The sequence below is a fragment of the Corvus hawaiiensis genome, chromosome 8 (genome assembly GCF_020740725.1).
Source record: "Corvus hawaiiensis isolate bCorHaw1 chromosome 8, bCorHaw1.pri.cur, whole genome shotgun sequence".
Classification (NCBI taxonomy): domain Eukaryota; kingdom Metazoa; phylum Chordata; class Aves; order Passeriformes; family Corvidae; genus Corvus; species Corvus hawaiiensis.
The window spans coordinates 25,351,763-25,371,265 of NC_063220.1; positions in this window are offsets into that span (position 1 = coordinate 25,351,763).

Consider the following 19,503-nt stretch of genomic DNA (forward strand, 5'->3'; position numbering starts at 1 on the left):
CTAGTGCTAACCCTAACCCTAGCTTGAGCGAGAAATCGGGTTGTGGGCCGTGGCGAGTTCCAAGCAGAAAGAAGAAGGGGGAGCAAGGTTTTGGCTTTTCCGTACTCAACTTTGTATGCCTTTCGCATGGCCAGTGTCCCTGGAGCTCCTGGCTCTGTGGTTTTCTGAACCCTAAACCTAGGCTTAGGCCTAGGCGTAACCCTAACCCTAACCCTAGCTTGAGCCAGAAATCCTGAAGTGGGCTGTGGTGAGTTCTAAGCAGGAAAAAGACGAGGGAGCAAGGTTTTGGCTTTGCTGCGCTCACCTTGGCATGCCTTTGGCATGGCCAGTGTCCCTGGAGCACCTGGCTCTGTGGTTTTCGCAGCCCTAATCCTCGGCGTAACCCTAGTGCTAACCCTAACCCTAGCTTGAGCGAGAAATCGGGTTGTGGGCCGTGGCGAGTTCCGAGCAGAAAGAAGAAGGGGGAGCAAGGTTTTGGGCTGTGCTGCGCTCACCTTGGCATGCCTTTTGCATGGTGAGTATCCCTGGAGCTCCGGGCTCGGTGGTTTTCTATACCCTAACCCTAGGGGTTACCCTAACCCCGACCCTAACCCTAACCCTAGCTTGAGCCAGAAATCGGGAAGTGGGCCGTGGCGAGTTCCAAGCAGAAAGAAGAAGAATAGGGAGCAAGGTTTTGGCTTTGCTGCGCTCACCTTGGTATGCCTTTGGCATGGCCAGTGTCCCTGGAGCTCCTGGCTTTGTGGTTTTCTCAACCCTAATTCTTGGCATAACTCTAACCCTAACCCTAGCTTGAGCCAGAAACCAGGCATTGGGCTGTGGTGAGTTCCGAGCAGGAAGAAGAAAAGGGAGCAAGGTTTTGGCTTTTCCGTGCTCAACTTTGTATGCCTTTCGCATGGTCAGTGTCCCTGGAGCTCCTGGCTTTGTGGTTTTCTGAACCCTAAACCTAGGCTTAGGCCTAGGCGTAACCCTAACCCTAACCCTAGCTTGAGCCAGAAATCCTGAAGTGGGCTGTGGTGAGTTCCAAGCAGGAAGAAGAAGGGGGAGCAAAGTTTTGGCTGTGCCCTGCTCAACTTTGCATGCCTTTGGCATGGTCAGTGTCCCTGGAGCACCTGGCTTTGTGGTTTTCGCAGCCCTAATCCTCGGCATAACCCTAGTGCTAACCCTAACCCTAGCTTGAGCCAGAAATCCGGAAGTGGGCCGTGGCGAGTTCCAAGCAGAAAGAAGAAGACGAGGGAGCAAGGTTTTGGCTGTTCCGTGCTCAACTTGGTATGCCTTTGGCATGGTCAGTGTCCCTGGAGCTCCTGGCTCTGTGGTTTTCTGAACCCTAAACCTAGGCTTAGGCATAGGCGTAACCCTAACCCTAACCCTAGCTTGAGCCAGAAACCAGGCATTGGGCTGTGGTGAGTTCCAAGCAGGAAAAAGACGAGGGAGCGAGGTTTTGGCTTTGCTGCGCTCACCTTGGAATGCCTTTTGCATGGCCCGTGTCCCTGGAGCTCCTGGCTTTTTGTTTTCTGAACACTAAACCTTGGCCTAGGCGTAGGCGTAACCCTAACCCTAACCCGAGCTTGAGCCAGAAATCCAGCAGTGGGCTGTGGTGAGTTCTGAGCAGGAAGAAGAAAAGGGAGCAAGGTTTTGGCTTTTCCGGGCTCACCTTGGAATGCCTTTGGCATGGTCAGTGTCCCTGGAGCTCCTGGCTTTGTGGTTTTCTGAACCCTAAACCTAGGCTTAGGCCTAGGCGTAACCCTAACCCTAACCCTAGCTTGAGCCAGAAATCCTGAAGTGGGCTGTGGTGAGTTCTAAGCAGGAAAAAGACGAGGGAGCAAGGTTTTGGCTTTGCTGCGCTCACCTTGGAATGCCTTTGGCATGGCCAGTGTCCCTGGAGCTGCTGGCTCGGTGGTTTTCGCAGCCCTAATCCTCGGCGTAACCCTAGTGCTAACCCTAACCCTAGCTTGAGCGAGAAATCGGGTTGTGGGCCGTGGCGAGTTCCAAGCAGAAAGAAGAAGGGGGAGCAAGGTTTTGGCTTTTCCGTGCTCGACTTTGTATGCCTTTCGCATGGTGAGTATCCCTGGAGCTCCTGGCTCTGTGGTTTTCTGAACCCTAAACCTAGGCTTAGGCATAGGCGTAACCCTAACCCTAACCCTAGCTTGAGCCAGAAACTGAGCATTGGGCTGTGGTGAGTTCCGAGCAGAAAGAAGAAAAAGGCGCAAAGTTTTGGGCTGTGCTGCGCTCACCTTGGCATGCCTTTTACATGGTGAGTATCCCTGGAGCTCTGGGCTCGGTGGTTTTCTATACTCTAACCCTAGGCGTTACCCTAACCCCAACCCTAACCCTAACCCTAGCTTGAGCCAGAAATCGGGAAGTGGGCCGTGGCGAGTTCCAAGCAGAAAGAAGAAGACGAGGGAGCAAGGTTTTGGCTGTTCCGTGTCACCTTGGAAGGCCTTTGGCATGGCCAGTGTCCCTGGAGCTCCTGGCTTTGTGGTTTTCTGAACCCTAAACCTAGGCTTAGGCCTAGGCGTAACCCTAACCCTAACCCTAGCTTGAGCCAGAAATCCTGAAGTGGGCTGTGGTGAGTTCTAAGCAGGAAAAAGACGAGGGAGCAAGGTTTTGGCTTTGCTGCGCTCACCTTGGAATGCCTTTGGCATGGCCAGTGTCCCTGGAGCTGCTGGCTTTTTGTTTTCTGAACACTAAACCTAGGCGTAGGCGTAGGCGTAACCCTAACCCTAACCCTAGCTTGAGCCAGAAACCGAGCATTGGGCTGTGGTGAGTTCCGAGCAGAAAGAAGAAAAAGGAGCAAAGTTTTGGGCTGTGCTGCGCTCACCTTGGCATGCCTTTTGCATGGTGAGTATCCCTGGAGCTCCGGGCTCGGTGGTTTTCTATACCCTAACCCTAGGGGTTACCCTAACCCCGACCCTAACCCTAACCCTAGCTTGAGCCAGAAATCGGGAAGTGGGCCGTGGCGAGTTCCAAGCAGAAAGAAGAAGAATAGGGAGCAAGGTTTTGGCTTTGCTGCGCTCACCTTGGAATGCCTTTGGCATGGCCAGTGTCCCTGGAGCTCCTGGCTTTGTGGTTTTCTCAACCCTAATCCTTGGCATAACTCTAACCCTAACCCTAGCTTGAGCCAGAAACCAGGCATTGGGCTGTGGTGAGTTCCGAGCAGGAAGAAGAAAAGGGAGCAAGGTTTTGGCTTTTCCGTGCTCAACTTGGTATGCCTTTCGCATGGCCAGTGTCCCTGGAGCTCCTGGCTTTGTGGTTTTCTGAACCCTAAACCTAGGCTTAGGCCTAGGCGTAACCCTAACCCTAACCCTAGCTTGAGCCAGAAATCCTGAAGTGGGCTGTGGTGAGTTCCAAGCAGGAAGAAGAAGGGGGAGCAAAGTTTTGGCTGTGCCCTGCTCAACTTTGCATGCCTTTGGCATGGTCAGTGTCCCTGGAGCACCTGGCTTTGTGGTTTTCGCAGCCCTAATCCTCGGCATAACCCTAGTGCTAACCCTAACCCTAGCTTGAGCCAGAAATCGGGAAGTGGGCCGTGGCGAGTTCCAAGCAGAAAGAAGAAGAATAGGGAGCAAGGTTTTGGCTGTTCCGTGCTCAACTTGGTATGCCTTTCGCATGGCCCGTGTCCCTGGAGCTCCTGGCTTTTTGTTTTCTGAACACTAAACCTTGGCCTAGGCGTAGGCGTAACCCTAACCCTAGCTTGAGCCAGAAATCCAGCAGTGGGCTGTGGTGAGTTCTGAGCAGGAAGAAGAAAAGGGAGCAAGGTTTTGGCTTTTCCGGGCTCACCTTGGAATGCCTTTTGCATGGTCAGTGTCCCTGGAGCTCCTGGCTTTGTGGTTTTCTGAACCCTAAACCTAGGCTTAGGCCTAGGCGTAACCCTAACCCTAACCCTAGCTTGAGCCAGAAATCCTGAAGTGGGCTGTGGTGAGTTCTAAGCAGGAAAAAGACGAGGGAGCAAGGTTTTGGCTTTGCTGCGCTCACCTTGGAATGCCTTTGGCATGGCCAGTGTCCCTGGAGCTGCTGGCTTTTTGTTTTCTGCACACTAAACCTAGGCCTAGGCGTAGGCGTAACCCTAACCCTAACCCTAGCTTGAGCCAGAAATCTGGAAGTGGGCTGTGGTGAGTTCCAAGCAGAAAGAAGAAGGGGGAGCAAGGTTTTGGGCTGTGCTGCGCTCACCTTGGCATGCCTTTTGCATGGTGAGTATCCCTGGAGCTCCAGGCTCGGTGGTTTCCTATACCCTAACCCTAGGGGTTACCCTAACCCCGACCCTAACCCTAACCCTAGCTTGAGCCAGAAATCCGGCAGTGGGCCGTGGCGAGTTCCAAGCAGAAAGAAGAAGAATAGGGAGCAAGGTTTTGGCTGTTCCGTGCTCAACTTGGTATGCCTTTGGCATGGCCAGTGTCCCTGGAGCTCCTGGCTTTGTGGTTTTCTCAACCCTAATCCTTGGCATAACTCTAACCCTAACCCTAGCTTGAGCCAGAAACCAGGCATTGGGCTGTGGTGAGTTCCAAGCAGGAAAAAGACGAGGGAGCAAGGTTTAGGCTTTGCTGCGCTCACCTTGGAATGCCTTTTGCATGGTCAGTGTCCCTGGAGCTCCTGGCTCTGTGGTTTTCGCAGCCCTAATCCTCGGCGTAACCCTAGTGCTAACCCTAACCCTAGCTTGAGCCAGAAATCCTGAAGTGGGCCGTGGCGAGTTCCAAGCAGAAAGAAGAAGGGGGAGCAAGGTTTTGGCTTTTCCGGGCTCAACTTTGTATGCCTTTCGCATGGCCAGTGTCCCTGGAGCTCCTGGCTCTGTGGTTTTCTCAACCCTAAACCTAGGCTTAGGCCTAGGCGTAACCCTAACCCTAACCCTAGCTTGAGCCAGAAATCCTGAAGTGGGCTGTGGTGAGTTCTAAGCAGGAAAAAGACGAGGGAGCAAGGTTTTGGCTTTGCTGCGCTCACCTTGGCATGCCTTTTGCATGGTGAGTATCCCTGGAGCTGCTGGCTCGGTGGTTTTCGCAGCCCTAATCCTCGGCGTAACCCTAGTGCTAACCCTAACCCTAGCTTGAGCGAGAAATCGGGTTGTGGGCCGTGGCGAGTTCCAAGCAGAAAGAAGAAGGGGGAGCAAGGTTTTGGCTTTTCCGTGCTCAACTTTGTATGCCTTTCGCATGGTCAGTGTCCCTGGAGCTCCTGGCTCTGTGGTTTTCTGAACCCTAAACCTAGGCTTAGGCATAGGCGTAACCCTAACCCTAACCCTAGCTTGAGCCAGAAACCGAGCATTGGGCTGTGGTGAGTTCCGAGCAGAAAGAAGAAAAAGGAGCAAAGTTTTGGGCTGTGCTGCGCTCACCTTGGCATGCCTTTTGCATGGTGAGTATCCCTGGAGCTCCGGGCTCGGTGGTTTTCTATACCCTAACCCTAGGCGTTACCCTAACCCCGACCCTAACCCTAACCCTAGCTTGAGCCAGAAATCGGGAAGTGGGCCGTGGCGAGTTCCAAGCAGAAAGAAGAAGACGAGGGAGCAAGGTTTTGGCTGTTCCGTGCTCAACTTGGTATGCCTTTGGCATGGCCAGTGTCCCTGGAGCTCCTGGCTCTGTGGTTTTCTGAACCCTAAACCTAGGCTTAGGCCTAGGCGTAACCCTAACCCTAACCCTAGCTTGAGCCAGAAATCCTGAAGTGGGCTGTGGTGAGTTCTAAGCAGGAAAAAGACGAGGGAGCAAGGTTTTGGCTTTGCTGCGCTCACCTTGGAATGCCTTTGGTATGGCCAGTGTCCCTGGAGCTGCTGGCTTTTTGTTTTCTGCACACTAAACCTAGGCCTAGGCGTAGGCGTAACCCTAACCCTAACCCTAGCTTGTGCCAGAAATCCAGCAGTGGGCTGTGGTGAGTTCTGAGCAGGAAGAAGAAAAGGGAGCAAGGTTTTGGCTTTTCCGGGCTCAACTTTTTATGCCTTTCGCATGGCCAGTGTCCCTGGAGCTCCTGGCTTTGTGGTTTTCTGAACCCTAAACCTAGGCTTAGGCCTAGGCGTAACCCTAACCCTAACCCTAGCTTGAGCCAGAAATCCTGAAGTGGGCTGTGGTGAGTTCCAAGCAGGAAAAAGACGAGGGAGCAAGGTTTTGGCTTTGCTGCGCTCACCTTGGAATGCCTTTAGCATGGCCAGTGTCCCTGGAGCTGCTGGTTTTTTGTTTTCTGAACACTAAACCTAGGCCTAGGCGTAGGCGTAACCCTAACCCTAACCCTAGCTTGAGCCAGAAATCTGGAAGTGGGCTGTGGTGAGTTCCAAGCAGAAAGAAGAAGGGGGAGCAAGGTTTTGGGCTGTGCTGCGCTCACCTTGGCATGCCTTTTGCATGGTGAGTATCCCTGGAGCTCCAGGCTCGGTGGTTTCCTATACCCTAACCCTAGGGGTTACCCTAACCCCGACCCTAACCCTAACCCTAGCTTGAGCCAGAAATCCGGCAGTGGGCCGTGGCGAGTTCCAAGCAGAAAGAAGAAGAATAGGGAGCAAGGTTTTGGCTGTTCCGTGCTCAACTTGGTATGCCTTTGGCATGGCCAGTGTCCCTGGAGCTCCTGGCTTTGTGGTTTTCTCAACCCTAATCCTTGGCATAACTCTAACCCTAACCCTAGCTTGAGCCAGAAACCAGGCATTGGGCTGTGGTGAGTTCCAAGCAGGAAAAAGACGAGGGAGCAAGGTTTAGGCTTTGCTGCGCTCACCTTGGAATGCCTTTTGCATGGTCAGTGTCCCTGGAGCTCCTGGCTCGGTGGTTTTCGCAGCCCTAATCCTCGGCGTAACCCTAGTGCTAACCCTAACCCTAGCTTGAGCGAGAAATCGGGTTGTGGGCCGTGGCGAGTTCCAAGCAGAAAGAAGAAGGGGGAGCAAGGTTTTGGCTTTTCCGTACTCAACTTTGTATGCCTTTCGCATGGCCAGTGTCCCTGGAGCTCCTGGCTCTGTGGTTTTCTGAACCCTAAACCTAGGCTTAGGCCTAGGCGTAACCCTAACCCTAACCCTAGCTTGAGCCAGAAATCCTGAAGTGGGCTGTGGTGAGTTCTAAGCAGGAAAAAGACGAGGGAGCAAGGTTTTGGCTTTGCTGCGCTCACCTTGGCATGCCTTTGGCATGGCCAGTGTCCCTGGAGCACCTGGCTCTGTGGTTTTCGCAGCCCTAATCCTCGGCGTAACCCTAGTGCTAACCCTAACCCTAGCTTGAGCGAGAAATCGGGTTGTGGGCCGTGGCGAGTTCCGAGCAGAAAGAAGAAGGGGGAGCAAGGTTTTGGGCTGTGCTGCGCTCACCTTGGCATGCCTTTTGCATGGTGAGTATCCCTGGAGCTCCGGGCTCGGTGGTTTTCTATACCCTAACCCTAGGGGTTACCCTAACCCCGACCCTAACCCTAACCCTAGCTTGAGCCAGAAATCGGGAAGTGGGCCGTGGCGAGTTCCAAGCAGAAAGAAGAAGAATAGGGAGCAAGGTTTTGGCTTTGCTGCGCTCACCTTGGTATGCCTTTGGCATGGCCAGTGTCCCTGGAGCTGCTGGCTTTGTGGTTTTCTCAACCCTAATTCTTGGCATAACTCTAACCCTAACCCTAGCTTGAGCCAGAAACCAGGCATTGGGCTGTGGTGAGTTCCGAGCAGGAAGAAGAAAAGGGAGCAAGGTTTTGGCTTTTCCGTGCTCAACTTTGTATGCCTTTCGCATGGTCAGTGTCCCTGGAGCTCCTGGCTTTGTGGTTTTCTGAACCCTAAACCTAGGCTTAGGCCTAGGCGTAACCCTAACCCTAACCCTAGCTTGAGCCAGAAATCCTGAAGTGGGCTGTGGTGAGTTCCAAGCAGGAAGAAGAAGGGGGAGCAAAGTTTTGGCTGTGCCCTGCTCAACTTTGCAGGCCTTTGGCATGGTCAGTGTCCCTGGAGCACCTGGCTTTGTGGTTTTCGCAGCCCTAATCCTCGGCATAACCCTAGTGCTAACCCTAACCCTAGCTTGAGCCAGAAATCCGGAAGTGGGCCGTGGCGAGTTCCAAGCAGAAAGAAGAAGACGAGGGAGCAAGGTTTTGGCTGTTCCGTGCTCAACTTGGTATGCCTTTGGCATGGTCAGTGTCCCTGGAGCTCCTGGCTCTGTGGTTTTCTGAACCCTAAACCTAGGCTTAGGCATAGGCGTAACCCTAACCCTAACCCTAGCTTGAGCCAGAAATCCGGAAGTGGGCTGTGGTGAGTTCCAAGCAGGAAAAAGACGAGGGAGCGAGGTTTTGGCTTTGCTGCGCTCACCTTGGAATGCCTTTTGCATGGCCCGTGTCCCTGGAGCTCCTGGCTTTTTGTTTTCTGAACACTAAACCTTGGCCTAGGCGTAGGCGTAACCCTAACCCTAACCCGAGCTTGAGCCAGAAATCCAGCAGTGGGCTGTGGTGAGTTCTGAGCAGGAAGAAGAAAAGGGAGCAAGGTTTTGGCTTTTCCGGGCTCACCTTGGAATGCCTTTGGCATGGTCAGTGTCCCTGGAGCTCCTGGCTTTGTGGTTTTCTGAACCCTAAACCTAGGCTTAGGCCTAGGCGTAACCCTAACCCTAACCCTAGCTTGAGCCAGAAATCCTGAAGTGGGCTGTGGTGAGTTCTAAGCAGGAAAAAGACGAGGGAGCAAGGTTTTGGCTTTGCTGCGCTCACCTTGGAATGCCTTTGGCATGGCCAGTGTCCCTGGAGCTGCTGGCTCGGTGGTTTTCGCAGCCCTAATCCTCGGCGTAACCCTAGTGCTAACCCTAACCCTAGCTTGAGCGAGAAATCGGGTTGTGGGCCGTGGCGAGTTCCAAGCAGAAAGAAGAAGGGGGAGCAAGGTTTTGGCTTTTCCGTGCTCGACTTTGTATGCCTTTCGCATGGTGAGTATCCCTGGAGCTCCTGGCTCTGTGGTTTTCTGAACCCTAAACCTAGGCTTAGGCATAGGCGTAACCCTAACCCTAACCCTAGCTTGAGCCAGAAACTGAGCATTGGGCTGTGGTGAGTTCCGAGCAGAAAGAAGAAAAAGGCGCAAAGTTTTGGGCTGTGCTGCGCTCACCTTGGCATGCCTTTTATATGGTGAGTATCCCTGGAGCTCTGGGCTCGGTGGTTTTCTATACTCTAACCCTAGGCGTTACCCTAACCCCAACCCTAACCCTAACCCTAGCTTGAGCCAGAAATCGGGAAGTGGGCCGTGGCGAGTTCCAAGCAGAAAGAAGAAGACGAGGGAGCAAGGTTTTGGCTGTTCCGTGTCACCTTGGAAGGCCTTTGGCATGGCCAGTGTCCCTGGAGCTCCTGGCTTTGTGGTTTTCTGAACCCTAAACCTAGGCTTAGGCCTAGGCGTAACCCTAACCCTAACCCTAGCTTGAGCCAGAAATCCTGAAGTGGGCTGTGGTGAGTTCTAAGCAGGAAAAAGACGAGGGAGCAAGGTTTTGGCTTTGCTGCGCTCACCTTGGAATGCCTTTGGCATGGCCAGTGTCCCTGGAGCTGCTGGCTTTTTGTTTTCTGAACACTAAACCTAGGCGTAGGCGTAGGCGTAACCCTAACCCTAACCCTAGCTTGAGCCAGAAACCGAGCATTGGGCTGTGGTGAGTTCCGAGCAGAAAGAAGAAAAAGGAGCAAAGTTTTGGGCTGTGCTGCGCTCACCTTGGCATGCCTTTTGCATGGTGAGTATCCCTGGAGCTCCGGGCTCGGTGGTTTTCTATACCCTAACCCTAGGGGTTACCCTAACCCCGACCCTAACCCTAACCCTAGCTTGAGCCAGAAATCGGGAAGTGGGCCGTGGCGAGTTCCAAGCAGAAAGAAGAAGAATAGGGAGCAAGGTTTTGGCTTTGCTGCGCTCACCTTGGAATGCCTTTGGCATGGCCAGTGTCCCTGGAGCTCCTGGCTTTGTGGTTTTCTCAACCCTAATCCTTGGCATAACTCTAACCCTAACCCTAGCTTGAGCCAGAAACCAGGCATTGGGCTGTGGTGAGTTCCGAGCAGGAAGAAGAAAAGGGAGCAAGGTTTTGGCTTTTCCGTGCTCAACTTGGTATGCCTTTCGCATGGCCAGTGTCCCTGGAGCTCCTGGCTTTGTGGTTTTCTGAACCCTAAACCTAGGCTTAGGCCTAGGCGTAACCCTAACCCTAACCCTAGCTTGAGCCAGAAATCCTGAAGTGGGCTGTGGTGAGTTCCAAGCAGGAAGAAGAAGGGGGAGCAAAGTTTTGGCTGTGCCCTGCTCAACTTTGCATGCCTTTGGCATGGTCAGTGTCCCTGGAGCACCTGGCTTTGTGGTTTTCGCAGCCCTAATCCTCGGCATAACCCTAGTGCTAACCCTAACCCTAGCTTGAGCCAGAAATCGGGAAGTGGGCCGTGGCGAGTTCCAAGCAGAAAGAAGAAGAATAGGGAGCAAGGTTTTGGCTGTTCCGTGCTCAACTTGGTATGCCTTTCGCATGGCCCGTGTCCCTGGAGCTCCTGGCTTTTTGTTTTCTGAACACTAAACCTTGGCCTAGGCGTAGGCGTAACCCTAACCCTAGCTTGAGCCAGAAATCCAGCAGTGGGCTGTGGTGAGTTCTGAGCAGGAAGAAGAAAAGGGAGCAAGGTTTTGGCTTTTCCGGGCTCACCTTGGAATGCCTTTTGCATGGTCAGTGTCCCTGGAGCTCCTGGCTTTGTGGTTTTCTGAACCCTAAACCTAGGCTTAGGCCTAGGCGTAACCCTAACCCTAACCCTAGCTTGAGCCAGAAATCCTGAAGTGGGCTGTGGTGAGTTCTAAGCAGGAAAAAGACGAGGGAGCAAGGTTTTGGCTTTGCTGCGCTCACCTTGGAATGCCTTTGGCATGGCCAGTGTCCCTGGAGCTGCTGGCTTTTTGTTTTCTGCACACTAAACCTAGGCCTAGGCGTAGGCGTAACCCTAACCCTAACCCTAGCTTGAGCCAGAAATCTGGAAGTGGGCTGTGGTGAGTTCCAAGCAGAAAGAAGAAGGGGGAGCAAGGTTTTGGGCTGTGCTGCGCTCACCTTGGCATGCCTTTTGCATGGTGAGTATCCCTGGAGCTCCAGGCTCGGTGGTTTCCTATACCCTAACCCTAGGGGTTACCCTAACCCCGACCCTAACCCTAACCCTAGCTTGAGCCAGAAATCCGGCAGTGGGCCGTGGCGAGTTCCAAGCAGAAAGAAGAAGAATAGGGAGCAAGGTTTTGGCTGTTCCGTGCTCAACTTGGTATGCCTTTGGCATGGCCAGTGTCCCTGGAGCTCCTGGCTTTGTGGTTTTCTCAACCCTAATCCTTGGCATAACTCTAACCCTAACCCTAGCTTGAGCCAGAAACCAGGCATTGGGCTGTGGTGAGTTCCAAGCAGGAAAAAGACGAGGGAGCAAGGTTTAGGCTTTGCTGCGCTCACCTTGGAATGCCTTTTGCATGGTCAGTGTCCCTGGAGCTCCTGGCTCTGTGGTTTTCGCAGCCCTAATCCTCGGCGTAACCCTAGTGCTAACCCTAACCCTAGCTTGAGCCAGAAATCCTGAAGTGGGCCGTGGCGAGTTCCAAGCAGAAAGAAGAAGGGGGAGCAAGGTTTTGGCTTTTCCGGGCTCAACTTTGTATGCCTTTCGCATGGCCAGTGTCCCTGGAGCTCCTGGCTCTGTGGTTTTCTCAACCCTAAACCTAGGCTTAGGCCTAGGCGTAACCCTAACCCTAACCCTAGCTTGAGCCAGAAATCCTGAAGTGGGCTGTGGTGAGTTCTAAGCAGGAAAAAGACGAGGGAGCAAGGTTTTGGCTTTGCTGCGCTCACCTTGGCATGCCTTTTGCATGGTGAGTATCCCTGGAGCTGCTGGCTCGGTGGTTTTCGCAGCCCTAATCCTCGGCGTAACCCTAGTGCTAACCCTAACCCTAGCTTGAGCGAGAAATCGGGTTGTGGGCCGTGGCGAGTTCCAAGCAGAAAGAAGAAGGGGGAGCAAGGTTTTGGCTTTTCCGTGCTCAACTTTGTATGCCTTTCGCATGGTCAGTGTCCCTGGAGCTCCTGGCTCTGTGGTTTTCTGAACCCTAAACCTAGGCTTAGGCATAGGCGTAACCCTAACCCTAACCCTAGCTTGAGCCAGAAACCGAGCATTGGGCTGTGGTGAGTTCCGAGCAGAAAGAAGAAAAAGGAGCAAAGTTTTGGGCTGTGCTGCGCTCACCTTGGCATGCCTTTTGCATGGTGAGTATCCCTGGAGCTCCGGGCTCGGTGGTTTTCTATACCCTAACCCTAGGCGTTACCCTAACCCCGACCCTAACCCTAACCCTAGCTTGAGCCAGAAATCGGGAAGTGGGCCGTGGCGAGTTCCAAGCAGAAAGAAGAAGACGAGGGAGCAAGGTTTTGGCTGTTCCGTGCTCAACTTGGTATGCCTTTGGCATGGCCAGTGTCCCTGGAGCTCCTGGCTCTGTGGTTTTCTGAACCCTAAACCTAGGCTTAGGCCTAGGCGTAACCCTAACCCTAACCCTAGCTTGAGCCAGAAATCCTGAAGTGGGCTGTGGTGAGTTCTAAGCAGGAAAAAGACGAGGGAGCAAGGTTTTGGCTTTGCTGCGCTCACCTTGGAATGCCTTTGGTATGGCCAGTGTCCCTGGAGCTGCTGGCTTTTTGTTTTCTGCACACTAAACCTAGGCCTAGGCGTAGGCGTAACCCTAACCCTAACCCTAGCTTGTGCCAGAAATCCAGCAGTGGGCTGTGGTGAGTTCTGAGCAGGAAGAAGAAAAGGGAGCAAGGTTTTGGCTTTTCCGGGCTCAACTTTTTATGCCTTTCGCATGGCCAGTGTCCCTGGAGCTCCTGGCTTTGTGGTTTTCTGAACCCTAAACCTAGGCTTAGGCCTAGGCGTAACCCTAACCCTAACCCTAGCTTGAGCCAGAAATCCTGAAGTGGGCTGTGGTGAGTTCCAAGCAGGAAAAAGACGAGGGAGCAAGGTTTTGGCTTTGCTGCGCTCACCTTGGAATGCCTTTAGCATGGCCAGTGTCCCTGGAGCTGCTGGTTTTTTGTTTTCTGAACACTAAACCTAGGCCTAGGCGTAGGCGTAACCCTAACCCTAACCCTAGCTTGAGCCAGAAATCTGGAAGTGGGCTGTGGTGAGTTCCAAGCAGAAAGAAGAAGGGGGAGCAAGGTTTTGGGCTGTGCTGCGCTCACCTTGGCATGCCTTTTGCATGGTGAGTATCCCTGGAGCTCCAGGCTCGGTGGTTTCCTATACCCTAACCCTAGGGGTTACCCTAACCCCGACCCTAACCCTAACCCTAGCTTGAGCCAGAAATCCGGCAGTGGGCCGTGGCGAGTTCCAAGCAGAAAGAAGAAGAATAGGGAGCAAGGTTTTGGCTGTTCCGTGCTCAACTTGGTATGCCTTTGGCATGGCCAGTGTCCCTGGAGCTCCTGGCTTTGTGGTTTTCTCAACCCTAATCCTTGGCATAACTCTAACCCTAACCCTAGCTTGAGCCAGAAACCAGGCATTGGGCTGTGGTGAGTTCCAAGCAGGAAAAAGACGAGGGAGCAAGGTTTAGGCTTTGCTGCGCTCACCTTGGAATGCCTTTTGCATGGTCAGTGTCCCTGGAGCTCCTGGCTCTGTGGTTTTCGCAGCCCTAATCCTCGGCGTAACCCTAGTGCTAACCCTAACCCTGGCTTGAGCCAGAAATCGGGTTGTGGGCCGTGGCGAGTTCCAAGCAGAAAGAAGAAGGGGGAGCAAGGTTTTGGCTTTTCCGTACTCAACTTTGTATGCCTTTCGCATGGCCAGTGTCCCTGGAGCTCCTGGCTCTGTGGTTTTCTGAACCCTAAACCTAGGCTTAGGCCTAGGCGTAACCCTAACCCTAACCCTAGCTTGAGCCAGAAATCCTGAAGTGGGCTGTGGTGAGTTCTAAGCAGGAAAAAGACGAGGGAGCAAGGTTTTGGCTTTGCTGCGCTCACCTTGGCATGCCTTTGGCATGGCCAGTGTCCCTGGAGCACCTGGCTCTGTGGTTTTCGCAGCCCTAATCCTCGGCGTAACCCTAGTGCTAACCCTAACCCTAGCTTGAGCGAGAAATCGGGTTGTGGGCCGTGGCGAGTTCCGAGCAGAAAGAAGAAGGGGGAGCAAGGTTTTGGGCTGTGCTGCGCTCACCTTGGCATGCCTTTTGCATGGTGAGTATCCCTGGAGCTCCGGGCTCGGTGGTTTTCTATACCCTAACCCTAGGGGTTACCCTAACCCCGACCCTAACCCTAACCCTAGCTTGAGCCAGAAATCGGGAAGTGGGCCGTGGCGAGTTCCAAGCAGAAAGAAGAAGAATAGGGAGCAAGGTTTTGGCTTTGCTGCGCTCACCTTGGTATGCCTTTGGCATGGCCAGTGTCCCTGGAGCTCCTGGCTTTGTGGTTTTCTCAACCCTAATTCTTGGCATAACTCTAACCCTAACCCTAGCTTGAGCCAGAAACCAGGCATTGGGCTGTGGTGAGTTCCGAGCAGGAAGAAGAAAAGGGAGCAAGGTTTTGGCTTTTCCGTGCTCAACTTTGTATGCCTTTCGCATGGTCAGTGTCCCTGGAGCTCCTGGCTTTGTGGTTTTCTGAACCCTAAACCTAGGCTTAGGCCTAGGCGTAACCCTAACCCTAACCCTAGCTTGAGCCAGAAATCCTGAAGTGGGCTGTGGTGAGTTCCAAGCAGGAAGAAGAAGGGGGAGCAAAGTTTTGGCTGTGCCCTGCTCAACTTTGCATGCCTTTGGCATGGTCAGTGTCCCTGGAGCACCTGGCTTTGTGGTTTTCGCAGCCCTAATCCTCGGCATAACCCTAGTGCTAACTCTAACCCTAGCTTGAGCCAGAAATCCGGAAGTGGGCCGTGGCGAGTTCCAAGCAGAAAGAAGAAGACGAGGGAGCAAGGTTTTGGCTGTTCCGTGCTCAACTTGGTATGCCTTTGGCATGGTCAGTGTCCCTGGAGCTCCTGGCTCTGTGGTTTTCTGAACCCTAAACCTAGGCTTAGGCATAGGCGTAACCCTAACCCTAACCCTAGCTTGAGCCAGAAACCAGGCATTGGGCTGTGGTGAGTTCCAAGCAGGAAAAAGACGAGGGAGCGAGGTTTTGGCTTTGCTGCGCTCACCTTGGAATGCCTTTTGCATGGCCCGTGTCCCTGGAGCTCCTGGCTTTTTGTTTTCTGAACACTAAACCTTGGCCTAGGCGTAGGCGTAACCCTAACCCTAACCCTAGCTTGAGCCAGAAATCCAGCAGTGGGCTGTGGTGAGTTCTGAGCAGGAAGAAGAAAAGGGAGCAAGGTTTTGGCTTTTCCGGGCTCACCTTGGAATGCCTTTTGCATGGTCAGTGTCCCTGGAGCTCCTGGCTTTGTGGTTTTCTGAACCCTAAACCTAGGCTTAGGCCTAGGCGTAACCCTAACCCTAACCCTAGCTTGAGCCAGAAATCCTGAAGTGGGCTGTGGTGAGTTCTAAGCAGGAAAAAGACGAGGGAGCAAGGTTTTGGCTTTGCTGCGCTCACCTTGGAATGCCTTTGGCATGGCCAGTGTCCCTGGAGCTGCTGGCTCTGTGGTTTTCGCAGCCCTAATCCTCGGCGTAACCCTAGTGCTAACCCTAACCCTAGCTTGAGCGAGAAATCGGGTTGTGGGCCGTGGCGAGTTCCAAGCAGAAAGAAGAAGGGGGAGCAAGGTTTTGGCTTTTCCGTGCTCGACTTTGTATGCCTTTCGCATGGTGAGTATCCCTGGAGCTCCTGGCTCTGTGGTTTTCTGAACCCTAAACCTAGGCTTAGGCATAGGCGTAACCCTAACCCTAACCCTAGCTTGAGCCAGAAACTGAGCATTGGGCTGTGGTGAGTTCCGAGCAGAAAGAAGAAAAAGGTGCAAAGTTTTGGGCTGTGCTGCGCTCACCTTGGCATGCCTTTTACATGGTGAGTATCCCTGGAGCTCTGGGCTCGGTGGTTTTCTATACTCTAACCCTAGGCGTTACCCTAACCCCAACCCTAACCCTAACCCTAGCTTGAGCCAGAAATCGGGAAGTGGGCCGTGGCGAGTTCCAAGCAGAAAGAAGAAGACGAGGGAGCAAGGTTTTGGCTGTTCCGTGTCACCTTGGAAGGCCTTTGGCATGGCCAGTGTCCCTGGAGCTCCTGGCTTTGTGGTTTTCTGAACCCTAAACCTAGGCTTAGGCCTAGGCGTAACCCTAACCCTAACCCTAGCTTGAGCCAGAAATCCTGAAGTGGGCTGTGGTGAGTTCTAAGCAGGAAAAAGACGAGGGAGCAAGGTTTTGGCTTTGCTGCGCTCACCTTGGAATGCCTTTGGTATGGCCAGTGTCCCTGGAGCTGCTGGCTTTTTGTTTTCTGAACACTAAACCTAGGCGTAGGCGTAGGCGTAACCCTAACCCTAACCCTAGCTTGAGCCAGAAACCGAGCATTGGGCTGTGGTGAGTTCCGAGCAGAAAGAAGAAAAAGGAGCAAAGTTTTGGGCTGTGCTGCGCTCACCTTGGCATGCCTTTTGCATGGTGAGTATCCCTGGAGCTCCGGGCTCGGTGGTTTTCTATACCCTAACCCTAGGGGTTACCCTAACCCCGACCCTAACCCTAACCCTAGCTTGAGCCAGAAATCGGGAAGTGGGCCGTGGCGAGTTCCAAGCAGAAAGAAGAAGAATAGGGAGCAAGGTTTTGGCTTTGCTGCGCTCACCTTGGAATGCCTTTGGCATGGCCAGTGTCCCTGGAGCTCCTGGCTTTGTGGTTTTCTCAACCCTAATCCTTGGCATAACTCTAACCCTAACCCTAGCTTGAGCCAGAAACCAGGCATTGGGCTGTGGTGAGTTCCGAGCAGGAAGAAGAAAAGGGAGCAAGGTTTTGGCTTTTCCGTGCTCAACTTGGTATGCCTTTCGCATGGCCAGTGTCCCTGGAGCTCCTGGCTTTGTGGTTTTCTGAACCCTAAACCTAGGCTTAGGCCTAGGCGTAACCCTAACCCTAACCCTAGCTTGAGCCAGAAATCCTGAAGTGGGCTGTGGTGAGTTCCAAGCAGGAAGAAGAAGGGGGAGCAAAGTTTTGGCTGTGCCCTGCTCAACTTTGCATGCCTTTGGCATGGTCAGTGTCCCTGGAGCACCTGGCTTTGTGGTTTTCGCAGCCCTAATCCTCGGCATAACCCTAGTGCTAACCCTAACCCTGGCTTGAGCCAGAAATCGGGTTGTGGGCCGTGGCGAGTTCCAAGCAGAAAGAAGAAGGGGGAGCAAGGTTTTGGCTTTTCCGTACTCAACTTTGTATGCCTTTCGCATGGCCAGTGTCCCTGGAGCTCCTGGCTCTGTGGTTTTCTGAACCCTAAACCTAGGCTTAGGCCTAGGCGTAACCCTAACCCTAACCCTAGCTTGAGCCAGAAATCCTGAAGTGGGCTGTGGTGAGTTCTAAGCAGGAAAAAGACGAGGGAGCAAGGTTTTGGCTTTGCTGCGCTCACCTTGGCATGCCTTTGGCATGGCCAGTGTCCCTGGAGCACCTGGCTCTGTGGTTTTCGCAGCCCTAATCCTCGGCGTAACCCTAGTGCTAACCCTAACCCTAGCTTGAGCGAGAAATCGGGTTGTGGGCCGTGGCGAGTTCCGAGCAGAAAGAAGAAGGGGGAGCAAGGTTTTGGGCTGTGCTGCGCTCACCTTGGCATGCCTTTTGCATGGTGAGTATCCCTGGAGCTCCGGGCTCGGTGGTTTTCTATACCCTAACCCTAGGGGTTACCCTAACCCCGACCCTAACCCTAACCCTAGCTTGAGCCAGAAATCGGGAAGTGGGCCGTGGCGAGTTCCAAGCAGAAAGAAGAAGAATAGGGAGCAAGGTTTTGGCTTTGCTGCGCTCACCTTGGTATGCCTTTGGCATGGCCAGTGTCCCTGGAGCTCCTGGCTTTGTGGTTTTCTCAACCCTAATTCTTGGCATAACTCTAACCCTAACCCTAGCTTGAGCCAGAAACCAGGCATTGGGCTGTGGTGAGTTCCGAGCAGGAAGAAGAAAAGGGAGCAAGGTTTTGGCTTTTCCGTGCTCAACTTGGTATGCCTTTCGCATGGTCAGTGTCCCTGGAGCTCCTGGCTTTGTGGTTTTCTGAACCCTAAACCTAGGCTTAGGCCTAGGCGTAACCCTAACCCTAACCCTAGCTTGAGCCAGAAATCCTGAAGTGGGCTGTGGTGAGTTCCAAGCAGGAAGAAGAAGGGGGAGCAAAGTTTTGGCTGTGCCCTGCTCAACTTTGCATGCCTTTGGCATGGTCAGTGTCCCTGGAGCACCTGGCTTTGTGGTTTTCGCAGCCCTAATCCTCGGCATAACCCTAGTGCTAACCCTAACCCTAGCTTGAGCCAGAAATCCGGAAGTGGGCCGTGGCGAGTTCCAAGCAGAAAGAAGAAGAATAGGGAGCAAGGTTTTGGCTGTTCCGTGCTCAACTTGGTATGCCTTTGGCATGGTCAGTGTCCCTGGAGCTCCTGGCTCTGTGGTTTTCTGAACCCTAAACCTAGGCTTAGGCATAGGCGTAACCCTAACCCTAACCCTAGCTTGAGCCAGAAACCAGGCATTGGGCTGTGGTGAGTTCCAAGCAGGAAAAAGACGAGGGAGCGAGGTTTTGGCTTTGCTGCGCTCACCTTGGAATGCCTTTTGCATGGCCCGTGTCCCTGGAGCTCCTGGCTTTTTGTTTTCTGAACACTAAACCTTGGCCTAGGCGTAGGCGTAACCCTAACCCTAACCCTAGCTTGAGCCAGAAATCCAGCAGTGGGCTGTGGTGAGTTCTGAGCAGGAAGAAGAAAAGGGAGCAAGGTTTTGGCTTTTCCGGGCTCACCTTGGAATGCCTTTTGCATGGTCAGTGTCCCTGGAGCTCCTGGCTTTGTGGTTTTCTGAACCCTAAACCTAGGCTTAGGCCTAGGCGTAACCCTAACCCTAACCCTAGCTTGAGCCAGAAATCCTGAAGTGGGCTGTGGTGAGTTCTAAGCAGGAAAAAGACGAGGGAGCAAGGTTTTGGCTTTGCTGCGCTCACCTTGGAATGCCTTTGGCATGGCCAGTGTCCCTGGAGCTGCTGGCTCTGTGGTTTTCGCAGCCCTAATCCTCGGCGTAACCCTAGTGCTAACCCTAACCCTAGCTTGAGCGAGAAATCGGGTTGTGGGCCGTGGCGAGTTCCAAGGAGAAAGAAGAAGGGGGAGCAAGGTTTTGGCTTTTCCGTGCTCGACTTTGTATGCCTTTCGCATGGTGAGTATCCCTGGAGCTCCTGGCTCTGTGGTTTTCTGAACCCTAAACCTAGGCTTAGGCATAGGCGTAACCCTAACCCTAACCCTAGCTTGAGCCAGAAACTGAGCATTGGGCTGTGGTGAGTTCCGAGCAGAAAGAAGAAAAAGGCGCAAAGTTTTGGGCTGTGCTGCGCTCACCTTGGCATGCCTTTTACATGGTGAGTATCCCTGGAGCTCTGGGCTCGGTGGTTTTCTATACTCTAACCCTAGGCGTTACCCTAACCCCAACCCTAACCCTAACCCTAGCTTGAGCCAGAAATCGGGAAGTGGGCCGTGGCGAGTTCCAAGCAGAAAGAAGAAGACGAGGGAGCAAGGTTTTGGCTGTTCCGTGTCACCTTGGAAGGCCTTTGGCATGGCCAGTGTCCCTGGAGCTCCTGGCTTTGTGGTTTTCTGAACCCTAAACCTAGGCTTAGGCCTAGGCGTAACCCTAAC